At 34.9% G+C, this 6,451-nt stretch overlaps 1 pseudogene; it reads left to right on the top strand.

The window, feature by feature from the left end:
* Nucleotides 1-3,107: 3,107 nt before the first annotated feature.
* On the top strand, nucleotides 3,108-3,769 carry LOC136415933 (tigger transposable element-derived protein 4-like; annotated as a pseudogene).
* The last annotated feature ends 2,682 nt before the right edge of the window (nucleotides 3,770-6,451 follow it).

Here is a 6,451-nt window from a genome sequence, read left to right as displayed (position 1 = left end):
AATTGTCGTACGGCAACTACACGGCCATACTGGAGAGGGAAAATCGTTTGCTCGCGCTCAGGGTGGCCAGTGCCTACAGAACGGCACCGACCGCTGCGGTGTTTGCATTGGCCAAAATACTTCCGGTGTGGATTAGAGTAGTGGAGAGGAGTATGATGTGCGAAGGTAGAGGCGATGTGAAGAAATGGGTAATGAGAGAATGGGAGAAGGATTGGGAAGGGTATGAGAGCTGGGTTAAAACCTTTATCCCCCGCATCCGGATCTGGTATAAATGTGAATAGAGTAAGAGCGGATATGCGCTGTCCCAGGTGTTTACCTGGCACGGCGTGTTCCGGAAATATTTTAAGCGCATCGGGGTGGAGAGAAGTGCTTGCTATTGGTTCTGCGATGCGGAAGAGGAGACTCCGGAGCACACCCTTTGGGAGTGTCTAGAATGGGAGGGCTATCATGTGGAGGCTAAAGAGAGGGGACTCGATCTGGACCGAAACACGATAGGGAATGAATTGGTGAAAAGTGAGGGAAAGTGGGTAGCGTTTGAGGACTTGATAGAGAAAATCTTGAAGGCTAAAATTGCGAGGGACAACGAGAGGAAGAAGAATGGGTTGCGAGGCCGTGTCCGTACCTAGTCCGGAGAGCAAGGAAGCGCCGATGTAATGCCGGAAGGCGATTCCGGGGCAGAAGAGGGGAGGTGGGTTTAGTGGGCTGGCAGGCGACGTCATGGTCGGTTGAATCCCACACTACCCGGCTGAGGACCAATCCGGGTGTCTTAAGAAGATTACCACCTTCTCGCAAAAAAAAAGATGTTAAATTTGAAACAACATTGAAAATTATCCTATTGTAAAATCGGAAGTTGCTGAATTGAATTACTACTTTTTTTAATAATATGGATTATTTACTATATATAAAATAAATACTTTTTAAATTAATATAACTCTAAATACAATAAATTAGTATAAAAGGGTACAGCAGGATAAGCATGGCGAATCGGCCTATTTTTCGGATTTCAAATTTTTTGGGTAGAATAAATGTATTCGGTTATAAAAACAATATCTACTTTGACTTTGGGTCGATTTTTCAAGGTAACCTTGAAATATGTCAAAAAGATCCCCTAAGTACCTTTATTACTTTAAACTCAAATATCTCAGGAACTAAAAGAGATACAAAAATGAATCAAAAACCAGTTTATAACTGAGACTCTGAAGAATATTTGTGTATTTTTTTATCATTTTTAGAGGGTCGCAACATTTTCAAAAAAAAAAAAATTTATTGCTTTGTTTTCATTTTTTTTGAGTGACAATTACAAATTTAATACAGTGGATTCCGTCTATAATGTATATGGGATATAACGTACTTCCGGTTATTAAGTACGTATTTTATTGGTCCCACCGAAATACTCTTGATTTTTTGCCGGTTATAACGTATTATATATAATATTAACTCCGTTTATAGCGTCCTTTATTTTTCCTTTATTTTGTTGCCAACTCCGGGTGTAAAGTACATTTGTACGTTATAGCCGGATGGTGGTCCGGTGGTTTCCCTAAGGCGGCGGAGATTTTGCAATACTCGATCACACGGAACAGATATGGGTAAAAGCGGTAGTTTTAGTCTGATGCTTTTATATTAGTGAATGCTTGGTACTTTTTTGTTTTGCTCAAAATGGCAGACAAACGTAAATTTATAACTGTTAAAGAGAAGTTAGACATTATTAAAAGTATTGAGAGTGGCATTTGGAAATCAGAAATCGCCAAACGAAAAAGTCTGGAAAAAACAACGGTTTTTACAATTTGAAGCAATCGACAAAAAATTAAGCTAGGCAGCGAAAAAAAATCCCAAACGATTAAAAAAATTAGAAATCCTGTACGTCAAAATGTAGATCAAGCTCTTCTACGATGGTTTGAAATTCGAAGATCCGAAAATACTGCAATAGGTCCAGTTATAAAAGCAAAAGCCGAAGATTTGTCCAGTAGATTACAAGGTGACGATTTTAAGTATTCTACAGGGTGGCTCGAACGTTTTAAAACTCGCCACAACATAAATTTTGGTAAAGTTTCAGGTGAAGCAGGAGATGTTAACAGACAAGTTATCCTAAAGTGGTTAGATGATAAGTGGCCTGGAATATCGAAAATATTTTAAAACTTTTATTTTCCATTATTTGTAAACTATTTTGGAATAACGGAATTTTGTATGTAAACTTTGGATAGGATTTTAAATCAGTTTTTTTATTTACCATTTTGCTCCAAAATGAAAAATAAAGCTAGTTTTCTTTTGATAGTATTTCATGAGTTCGTAGTTTTTGGACACCCTGTATAAAAAAATTATCTTCGTAAATCGTATTTTTTCGAGAAGCAGAGACTTATCAAGAATTACTTTTTGTCAAGAAACAACAATTTTTTACCATTTAGCCTCTTGGGCCCTCTATCTGTGGATATACTGTATATGTACATATATATACAGTGAAACCTCTCGTTGCGGACAACTCCCTTAAGCGGACACGTTTCAGAAAACAAAACTCCTAGGTACTTTTTTTACATGTGGAACAAATTCCCATAACCGGACGCTAATAAATGAACGCGGACACTGTCTTTGGTACCAAAAAATACAGAAACCTCCGTTAACCGGACTTGATATTTTCTTAATGAAACATATAATATTTCGTAGCGAATTACCCGAATTAGTTCTGTGAATTCCCTATTTTTTTTTTTATTACTGATGCATTGAATTTATCGAGTTCAACTGGGTTGTTGGATGGCTTTTTTACAATTTTGCACAAAATAATAATTAACAATTATTATAACTTAATCATAATTGTTATAATTTAATCATAATATTGATACCTAGTGGTTATTGTTGATCTTTAATATAACAATGATCATAAATCATTAGAGTTAAATGAATAAGGTTTAATTCATATCCTGTTACAAAATAATTTAGTCTGGAAAGAACGATTTATTTGTCAGTTATGGTTGTAATCAAAAGAGAGAAACCAATATTAAAGGTTGCAGGTGACGCTATCCCTGCAATCTAAGGTGGGAAAGGTAATCAATTTTAGATTTTGAAAGACTAAAAGTAATAGAGAAGTGAGTGCATGTAATACAGTTTTTTTTGCAATGACGCCGAGTAAGAGGCTTCTTAGTTTAAAGGAGAAGATTGAAGTTATTAGTGTTGGTGAAAAAGATAACTTATCCGTTCGAAAATTTGCCTAGAAATTTAATATCGGAAAAACTCAGGTGACAGAAATTGTAAAAAACAAGGATCACATTCGTTTAAAGTGGGAAGCAGAAAACGTAAATACAGAAGAAAAACTAAGTTTTTTGAAAACTGAGGATCTTAAGGTTGACAAATTGTGTTGTGATTGGTTTTCACGTGCTCGAAGTCAGAACATTCCGATATTAGGAACTTTAGTAAAGGCTAAAGCTTAAGAAATAGCAAACAAACTAAATCTTACCAATTCTCGAGCTTTTAATGGTTGGTTGGAAAAGTGGCGTAAAAGATATTCAATTAGTTTTAAGTGTAACTCCGGAGAATCAGCTGATGTCAATCAGGTAGAGACGTAGACCAGTTTAAAATTAAGCTTCCATCATTATACCTTGGGTACCAGCCAGAGGATGTGTACAATGCCGATGAAACTGATCTTTTCTTCCGCACTTTGCCTGATAAAATTCTTACTTATAAATCCGAAAAATGTTCTGGGGGAAAAGCTTTCGATTTTGTTTTGTGCCAATATTGCAGGATACAGAGAAAAATTGCTTGTGATTGGAAAAGCAGCTAGACCTAGAGCATTTAAAAATGCAATGAAAGATTTACCGCTAACTTAACGTAAGGTTTAATAAGAAAGCATGGATGACGCAAGATATTATGAATGAATGGTTGTTAGAATTTGACAAAAAAATGGTCAGACAGAAACGAAAAATACTGTTATTTTTAGACAACGCAGCATCTCTCCTTCGTGAAATAAAATTACAAAACATAAAACTTATTTTTTTGCTGCCGAATACAACATCAGTATGTCAACCTCTAGACCAAGGCATCATTCAAAATTTTAAATTCTATTATCGCGGATTAATTCTAAAACAGTTTATCAAAGATGGATCAAGTAGAAACCGTATCGCAACTAGCAAAATCTGTCAATGTGTTAAAAGCTCTTTATTTTATTAAGAGATCTTGAAGTAAAGTTTCCCCAACAACAATACAAAATTGTTTTACAAAAGCTGGTTTTCATAAAAATAATGACGCTACATTGATGGAATAAGATCGAGAAGATGACATTCCACTTTCCACAATAGCTGATATAGAAAAGTATTCCAAAGTTATGAACCTATTATCTGAAAATTTTGATAATTTTGTTCAACTCGATGACAATACAGCGACGGAGGAAATACACTTTGACATTAACGATGCCATTGAGAACTTGGATGGAGGAGTTGTAGAGCAAAAAGAGAGCGCATCCGATGATGAAATAATTTTTGAAAACAGACACAATCTTACTTCTTACAGTAGTGAGGCTTTAAAAATAGTTGAAGATAATAAAAAATTTTGCTAATGAAGACTACGTCGCTTTCCAGCATCTTAAAAATTTAGAAGATTATTTTCAATCATGCTATTTGAAAGAAAAAATGTCAAAGATGCATCAGTCTAGCATGTTAGATTTTATAAATACATAAATAAGTGCTTTTTACGGCAGAGCCCTTTGTTCCTACATAATACCTATATTGTATTTACATATTTTATATATTTTTTATATTTATACAGGGTTTTCCACTAAGCGCGCATCGGACGATTACGGCCCTATTTAAAGTTTTTTTTTTTAATTCTTTTCACATTTATATGTACAACCTTATAAGGTACATTTTAAAAATATTTTCATTTATACAGGGTCCGTCAAAAAAAGATATAACAAAAAATGTTGTTTTTTTTAAATGGAACACCCTAATTATTATTGCATTTTTGAATTCTGCGTTCAATTTTAGTACAAGTTTATAAACACGTGACATTCTTAGAATTAATAATTTTCAAGATATGCGCAATTGAATGTTGAAAGTGGCAGTTATTGATGTTTGCAAAATTGCAAACTGTTAACGAACGGAAAGGTATTTGGGAACTCTTTTTTGTCACAATACAATAGAAGATCCGTATTTTAGTATGGTATCAAGCCTTACTTAACACTTTCTACAGGGTGTCCACAGAAATAAAGCCAACTTGAACATCAAAAAATGGTTAAAATTTTAAAATTTCAAATGGGACTCTACTATTATTTTGATGTATTATAAAACTACATCAAAAAAGAACCTATGTTCACATTTAATTACCTACACTAAAGTTGCATAGTTTTTGGGTAATTTTGTTGTACAAGTATATGCATGAGCTGTACATCCCTAATTCTAATTTATAATGTGAATATAATGGACGTATCTATGGAAACGGGCAAATGGAGATAATAATTTGGTTTTTTTTTGGTATTAAGAGAGTTTCTCTTATTCTCTGCTGAATGTTTGGTGTATTTGAAGGCGTTCAGTAGACCAAAGTAACTGAATATGCAATGGATGCCTGATTAGCAATTGTTTCTCGTTGTTATGTCAGTGTTATTATTTATTTGTGTGTCCTGTGACATTCAATGATATTTTGTTCATATTCTTTCTTTAAAAATAAGGGATCAACTTGGATATCACGGAAACCACTTAGAGCGTTACTTTTTTTCCGTAATCTACTCGCTTAGTAGTTCACCAATATGTTTTTTTTTTGGTGCGGAAATGTTTTGTTCAAAAGGTTGCTTTTCCACATTTATTTCAATACTTGACTCTCTTACGGGACCGTGGAGCGAACAGGGGTGCCGGGTGAGATAAATAAAAATAAATTGAGGTAAGTTTAGGTAAGTTGTAGTATTGTTGGTGCCTTGAGTTAGGTAATTAGTTAATTTTAATCGTAAACTAGCCGTAGTTAGTCCCTTAAGCTACGCCAATGTATGTCAGTATTTGTTGGGGAGATTTTATGTGGAGGGAGTGACGACGACACCCAAAAAGCCATCCGAAGGTTGTTTTATGTTTAGGAAATACGCTACTTGTGAATAGACGCAGTATAAATTGAACTAATGCTGAGATCCGCAATTTAGCGTGTCTCCAATGCCCCAATAAAAGAGACCGATATAGGTATGCGCCCGACGGTTGGGTTTATGATGGTAGGCGCCCTTACGGCGCAGAAAGTCCGACCTATATAGGACCGATATAGGTAAACGATTTTATTTGGAAATTTAAAGTTGGAATCATGGAATATAAATGGTTTGATAATATGTTGCCTAAAACCCGTGAAGAAGGCTATCAACTAGCTTTACGAGAAGGACTTCTTCCGAAGCCGCCATTTTGTAGAAGCAAAACAAAAGGTCATTCCGAACCAGTTACGCGTTTTTCGCATTATTTTGACTCTGACACTAATTTGGATCGATATCGATGTCCAAAAC

The sequence above is a fragment of the Euwallacea similis genome, chromosome 21 (assembly GCF_039881205.1).
Source record: "Euwallacea similis isolate ESF13 chromosome 21, ESF131.1, whole genome shotgun sequence".
In the NCBI taxonomy this organism is placed as follows: Eukaryota; Metazoa; Arthropoda; class Insecta; order Coleoptera; family Curculionidae; genus Euwallacea; species Euwallacea similis.
Note: the sequence above shows the minus strand (reverse complement) of the source record. Positions and strands in the feature narration are given on the sequence as shown.